We start from the raw sequence: 6363 nt of genomic DNA, 5'->3' as shown, positions 1-6363 counted from the left end.
CTGGGTTCTATTAAGCAGTGTATCCTAAATAAATCCAAATAGTTATCCTAAAAGTAAGTGTGTTCATCCAAATAAATTAATTCATTGGTTTATATTTAAACCCTTGGCCACGGGGCTCCCTCTTGAACCCTGATGCTCTAAGTTTCCCTTTATGACCCATCACAGGAAGTGAATACTTTTGTCCTATTGTGCCTACAATCACCTCTGCCTTGTCGGGTCACACTGCACTTCAGCTCTGAAAGTCCGGCCACCACACCTTGAATTCCTACTCTCATTTGGCTAATGTAAATAATTGATCAGGGATAGAAAAGTTCTGAAGAAGAGCCTCCCCCTCTTGCACCCTCCTGTGGGGAAGAGTCTGGCTGCTGTCCGTCTCCCGGTGACCAGAGGAGGAAGAACCACCTATTTTCAGAGGTGGCCTGAGGCGGGGGTTGTTCTCTCTGGAAGATTCTGGGGCAGCCCAATAAGAGTTAGTTGGGGTGGGAATAAGTGCCTTCTCTGGTTTTGGAGTTCTGGCATGTCGTCTCTGAGGGCTTGGAGGGACACACTCTTTCTGCAGGGCAGGGCACGACCTTGCCTTCCACCCCTCCCCCACCAGCCCCAGATCTGACACAGGACCTTCCCAGAGACACAGCCTGTTTCCCTCTTCTGTGTCCTTCTCCAGCTACAACACAGGCTCACCGGCGACACTCACCATTCTAAAGGTGGCTTCCTGGCCTGGGTGAACCCAACTTGGAAACAGGTGAGCAAGGAGGTAACAGAGCCTAGCCTGGACGGCCTGGAAATCTGAGTCATAGTTCTTCACCGCTTGCCCAAGGATTTGCTGTCCCTTGGCTGGTGTGCTATTTTCTCCTTGCAAAACTATCTATCCTGCCGCCAAATGTACCCTAAGCCTGCCTCCTGTCAGTGAGACGAGGGATAAGCCGTAACTGGAGGGCCCTGAAAGGGCCAGCCCTGAGTCGGAGACCTCCAGGCTCAAACGGGTTTTGCCTTGGAGATGTGATCAGTCGACCAAGCACTGGCTGGCCTGCTAACCCAGGCAGGAATGCAACTTAGTGCCAGGTGAGGACCACACACGTGGCTTTGTTCACCAAGTCCGGAGCTAGACCCCAGAAGTTCTTGGTTTCCTCCAAACGACTGCACAGAAGCAGTGGCCAAAGCCCTCTTGTGTTTGATGAGTCATCTTGTGTCTGCACGATGCGGCTTAGACATCGTAAGAGTGCTTGTGTAGCTGTTGTGTCTGGCTCGGGCTTTTAAGAGGAGACGAGGTGGCCAAGTACCCAAGCCTCAACGCTAATGGGCACTTTGTAAGCAAAGCTTAACCTCCAAAGCCTCATCTACATTCCTCATCGTCCACTCACCGGCCCTACGAAGAAAGGCCAGACAACCTGGATTTACTTCAGAGAATTTGACAGTGTGTGCATTTAGGAAGGCATGAGGCAGAGTGAAGCCCTTTACTCTTCTCATCCTAAAGCTAGGACTTTATCCTTATAGGGTTAGGCACGCAAACAGCTCCGGAGTCTCTGAAAAAGTTTTAACAAGTGTGATGCCAGAATCCATGTCTTCAGGGATTTTTAATATATTTATGTGTATTCGTGTGTAAAGTTTACGAGTCACTCTACACGCATCATCTTACTTAAGCTTCATAAAACTCTAAGAATCAAACGTGTATTATGACGTCCATTTTACAGATGAGGAAACAGGTTCATAAGAACAAGATCGGGGCGCCTGGGGGGGCCCAGTCGGTTGAGTGTCCAACTTGGGCTCAGGTTGTGATCTCGCAGTTCTTGAGTTCCAGTCCTGCGTCGGGCTCTGTGCTGACAGCTCAGAGCCTGGAGCCTGGTTCCGATTCTGTGTCTCCTTCTCTCTCTCTGCCCCTTCCCTTCTCATGCTCTGTCTCTCTCTGTCAAAAATAAATAAACATTAAAAAAAAAATTAAAGAACAAGATCATCTGCTCAAGTGTGACGTCACCGGGAGTTGCCCGGCATTGAGATAGAGAACCGACATCCTGACTCCAAATCCGCCTCTGTTTCCCTCCAAAGACTCCACTCCATTTCCCTGAGATGTCTTCACTGAAACCCCTCCCTGCACACTTCGGAGAATCCTCCTAACAACCTGTGTTCCACGATGCTCAGAGGTTGGAGTTTCCCCGCGGGTGCACATCCCACCCGCGGCCACGAGATGGCAGGGTCGCCCCGACCACCGAGGGCTCCATTCCTCGCGCCAGTAGGGGGCTGTCGTTCCTCGCTTCACAACGTGAGAAACGAAAACAAAAAAAGAAAAACAAAACAAAACAAGAAAACTTCAGTGTCCACGTTGATGAAATGAGGTGGTGGGAGGTTTGTTTTTCCTTTTCTTGCTTTTCTTTTTCTCTTTTAAGTCAGGCAGGGAGAGTTCAAACAAACAAGTCTCTCCATTTTCACCACTGTGTTTGCTTTTCGAGGCACGAGGTCAGGACTTGGGCCAGCCGCCGAGCCTACATTATTCATCTGTCCAGCGCCAGCCCTGGAACAAATGGGAAGAAATGAAGTAGCTTCAGTCGAAGGGAAACAGTGTTGTTATTGTTGCTGGTGACAGTTCTATTTGCCAACAAACATAAAAACATACTTTGGAACCCGGAATGGGCTTGTCAGAGGGAACTTTTGTCCCATGTTTGGGCTGGGATGCTTCCAGATAGAAATCAGGCGGGGGGGGGGGGGGGGGGGGGGAAGGCTGTGCCCGGCAGCCACTGACCCGAATGCCAAGCCATCAGCTGCCGGTCTCATCTGGGTGTTATGTGCCCACGGTCCGCGAGGCTCCGTGTCGCCAGCCGGGGTCCCTGCCCCGAATGGGTCTTACGGGAGAGGAGCGAGGGGCACGTAGTCCAGGATGACGGGCTCTCCGCAGGCGGGATCGGCAGGCTTGGATTCTGAGCTTCTGGAAGGCGGTCCTCGCTCTGGGGCTCTGGGATAACGAAAAGTGGTCTTGATTCCACAGGACTTACTTGCTGCCAGGTCCCAATTATCTCGAGACTGTTGGCAGCACCTTTTAAGGTCCTTTTGCCACATGGGCTAGTTGCTCTAGAGAGGAAGCCTCCCTTGCTGTGTCTGCTGGTGAGGGTTCAGGGTGCAAAACTCATGCTCACACCAGTGGGAAACGGCATGATCCCCAAGGCCCATCTGCACGGCCCTTCTCCAGTTATGTAACCCAAGTGGAAGGGCCCGTGTGGGGCCGTCCAGCGCCTCCTTTCCCTCTGGTGAGGGACCTACACTAATGAGGCTTCTGTTTGGAAGGAAGGAGGTATGATGAGTTAGCACGATGGTGAATGTCACGGAAACATGGCAGAAGTGAGGGTGCCCCGAGAATGTTCACCGCTCAGTGCTCCACACGGGGCCGTCTCCAAGACCTCAGTTACCGCTGAACATTTTAACTAGAGCCGAAAGGTGGAAAGGCATCTTAGACATGATCTCGCCCCAAATGCCCACGTCCAGGTGGGTGGGTTCCCTGTAGAAGGAGTTCTCCAGGTGTCCAGTGAATGTTACCTTATTTGCAAGTGGAGTCACTGCTCGAGGGATGGGAAGCGATTGCCCCCGTCATACACCAAACTGGTGGCCAGCCAGGGACTGGAACCCTCAGGATGGCCCTGCCCCCCTTCCCTTTGCCTCCCCACATTTTAAAACCATCAGATTGATCTTGAAGCCCAATTTTGATCTACAATTTCCGTCAGGGCTGAGCAGTAATAAGCCAGACACAATCCAAAGGGAGGCCTCTTATTTCCAACCTTCAGGATTATTTCAGTCTCACTTGTAATGGCTCTAGGGCCACAGTGTAACTCCTACCAATGGGTGTTTGTGACAGAGGGAGAGAAGTTATTCAATGGCGCATAGGTTGACAAATTATTTTTCTGTAAAAGTCCAGATAGGGAATGTTTTAGGCTTTGTGGGCCATATTGTGTCCATGACAACCCCGTTTTGTGGTTCTCCCATGAAAGCTGCCATAGGGGACACGCAGAAGAGTGAGCGTGGCTGACTCTCGTAGAACTGTCCTTATGGGGAAGCCTTGGTGGCTCATTCGGTCGAGTGTACGACTCTTGATTCTGGCTCAGGTTGTGATCTCACTGTGTTGGGACTGAGCCCCATGTTGGGCTCTGTGCTGGGCATGGAGCCTGCTTGGGATTCTCTCTCTCTCCCTCTTTCTCTGCCCCTGCCCCCCTTCTCAAAATTAAAAAAAAAAAAAAATGTAAAAAAATAAAAGAACTGTCTTTACAAAACGAGACGGGAGGGCAACCACACTGGGCCCTTGGGCTGAAGTGTGATAGAAGACTTGGTCTCTGACTCAGTCTTCCTTGGCACAGACCAGACCTTCGCAGAGGAGTGTTACTCAGCGTTTCAGAATATGTTGGCATTCAGTTGTCTCCACCTACCTGAGTCAATAGAAGTCTTAATCTTTTTCAATCGGGGGCTCAGCCGTCCTAAGACAATTTATTTGTGTGGTGCTCTTGTGTTTTCATGTCACACCTCTTCCGCCTGTGACACCGGCAGGGGAAGGTAACAGACCTTAGAGACGAGGAAACCGAGGGGCGAGCAATGGAGACGGAATCTCACGCCTTCTTTGTCCAACGCATGCCTGAGACTGTGTCATGCCTGGCGCTGTGCTGTGTTATCTCACTTAATCCTCAGAAGATCCTGGGAGATTTTTATGATTATGCCAATTTTATAGATACATACCCAGGAAGATTAAACAACGTGCTCGAGTCTTACCCACAAGCAGCGGTTTCCCCTGTACCACACTGAATGCTTAATTCCTAGGAATTATCACCTGTCCCAGGGCAAGGAGGCCATGTTAACAATCTGTACGCGCTTAGCGCCTGCACACGCCCCAGTGCTCAGTACGGGGCTATCGAGTGTGAAGTGAGTATTTGATGAGACGACAGGAGCTTTTTTTTTAAAGCTCATTTATTTTGAGGGAGAGACAGTGTGAGGGGCAGAGAGAGAGGGAGAGAGAGAGAATCCCAAGCAGGCTCCACACCGTCAGCGCAGAGCCCGACGCGGGGCTCGAACTCATGAACCGTGAGAGCATGACCAGAGCCGAAACCAAGATTTGGACCTTAACTGACTGATCCGCCCAGGCGCCCCAGAGATGGCAAGAACTTTTCATTGCAAATTTTTATCTAATGTTCTTGTTAAGAATAACTGTCTACTCCTGTCCCACACCGGCTTGACCCCCAGGTTGGATTTTGCTTAATTCCGAATGCTTCAGGAGAGAGGGTCGTGGTGGTGGTGGTGCCTTCCCCACACCCTGGGAGGCCAGAGCCCTGGGGCTGCCGTGAGTGCCCTGGGGGTGCTGGGCTATGGGAGGGACTATCTAGAGATAGGACTCTTAGTTCCTCACGAGTTCCCATCTTCCACTCTGAGGGGGCACAGGAAAAATCACTGACAGAAACGAAAAGCACCATCTGGAACCTCAAAGACATTTTCTTTCTCAAAATTTGTGGCAAATGGAGCCATTCTCTGACCAACAGGGGTCTTTAGGCCGATGAGCTGCTGTTTGGTCGGTCTGGGACGTGCGGCCCGGGCCACGTGACTTTGAAGAAATGGGTTCTGGGCTCTCAGTTCCAGTTTCGTCCTGGGGCTAGGCCCAGGCAATCCTCAGAGCCCCGTCCAGTTAGAGGAAGAGAGAGCAGCCAGAGTGTTCTCTGTGGGGAGGCCCGAGGGGGTAGTGAAATCATCTGCAGCTAAAACTATGACGGGCTCTGTCTGCAGTGAGGACTGGGATTTCCCGCTGACCCAGAGGCCACCCTGGGGGTGGGGGTGGGGAAGACTCTGTAGACCACCTTGCATCTGGACTTTCCTCTTGTGGACCTCAGTTCACCTTCAGAGAGGAATCTAAAGAGCAGAGATTGAGGGAGTTTGGGTCTGGCAGGACCCAGGGAAGACGGACCGTTCTAGAATTTCACCAAAGGAAGGGATGGGGTAGGTGGGGTGGTGGTGGTAAGTGGCTGATCTCACCCTTCCTCATAACAAGCGGTGACGGTGACAGCAGCACTGTGGCCTGGGGATGGGCTGTGGCTTGGCACACCGCAACATGTTCACGTTGACTGCGCGACTCACCGCGACTGTATCAGTGTCTGTAAAATAAGGACACGAGACGACAATTTCAAATGTATATTTCATGCCAAAGAGCTTGGGGCTGAGTGTTTCGAGGGTCGGTGGCTCTTTGGGTGGGGGTGGGGTGGTGAATCTTATTTTTTAAATCTTTAATCAGTTGTGGGCATTTTAGAATAGAAAGGATTAATTCCTATCCCTATTTGATGCTAAATTATCATCCAGCTTTTAATTTACCCTTTACTTTTTTTGTTTTGGACACACAGAACATTTAATGTA

At 51.0% G+C, this 6363-nt stretch overlaps 1 long non-coding RNA gene across 1 annotated transcript; it reads left to right on the top strand.

The window, feature by feature from the left end:
• The first annotated feature begins 228 nt into the window (after positions 1-228).
• Positions 229-1739, top strand: LOC147572739 (uncharacterized). The gene is made up of 3 exons (XR_015246199.1): positions 229-414; positions 665-742; positions 1692-1739. It is a non-coding gene; the product is annotated as an uncharacterized LOC147572739 (long non-coding RNA).
• Positions 1740-6363: the final 4624 nt, after the last annotated feature.

Source organism: Puma concolor, chromosome E4 (genome assembly GCF_028749965.1).
Source record: "Puma concolor isolate L17-30 chromosome E4, mPumCon1.1.hap2, whole genome shotgun sequence".
Classification (NCBI taxonomy): Eukaryota; Metazoa; Chordata; class Mammalia; order Carnivora; family Felidae; genus Puma; species Puma concolor.
The sequence above is the reverse complement of the archived record's forward strand: the minus strand, read 5'-3'. Positions and strand labels throughout refer to the sequence as shown.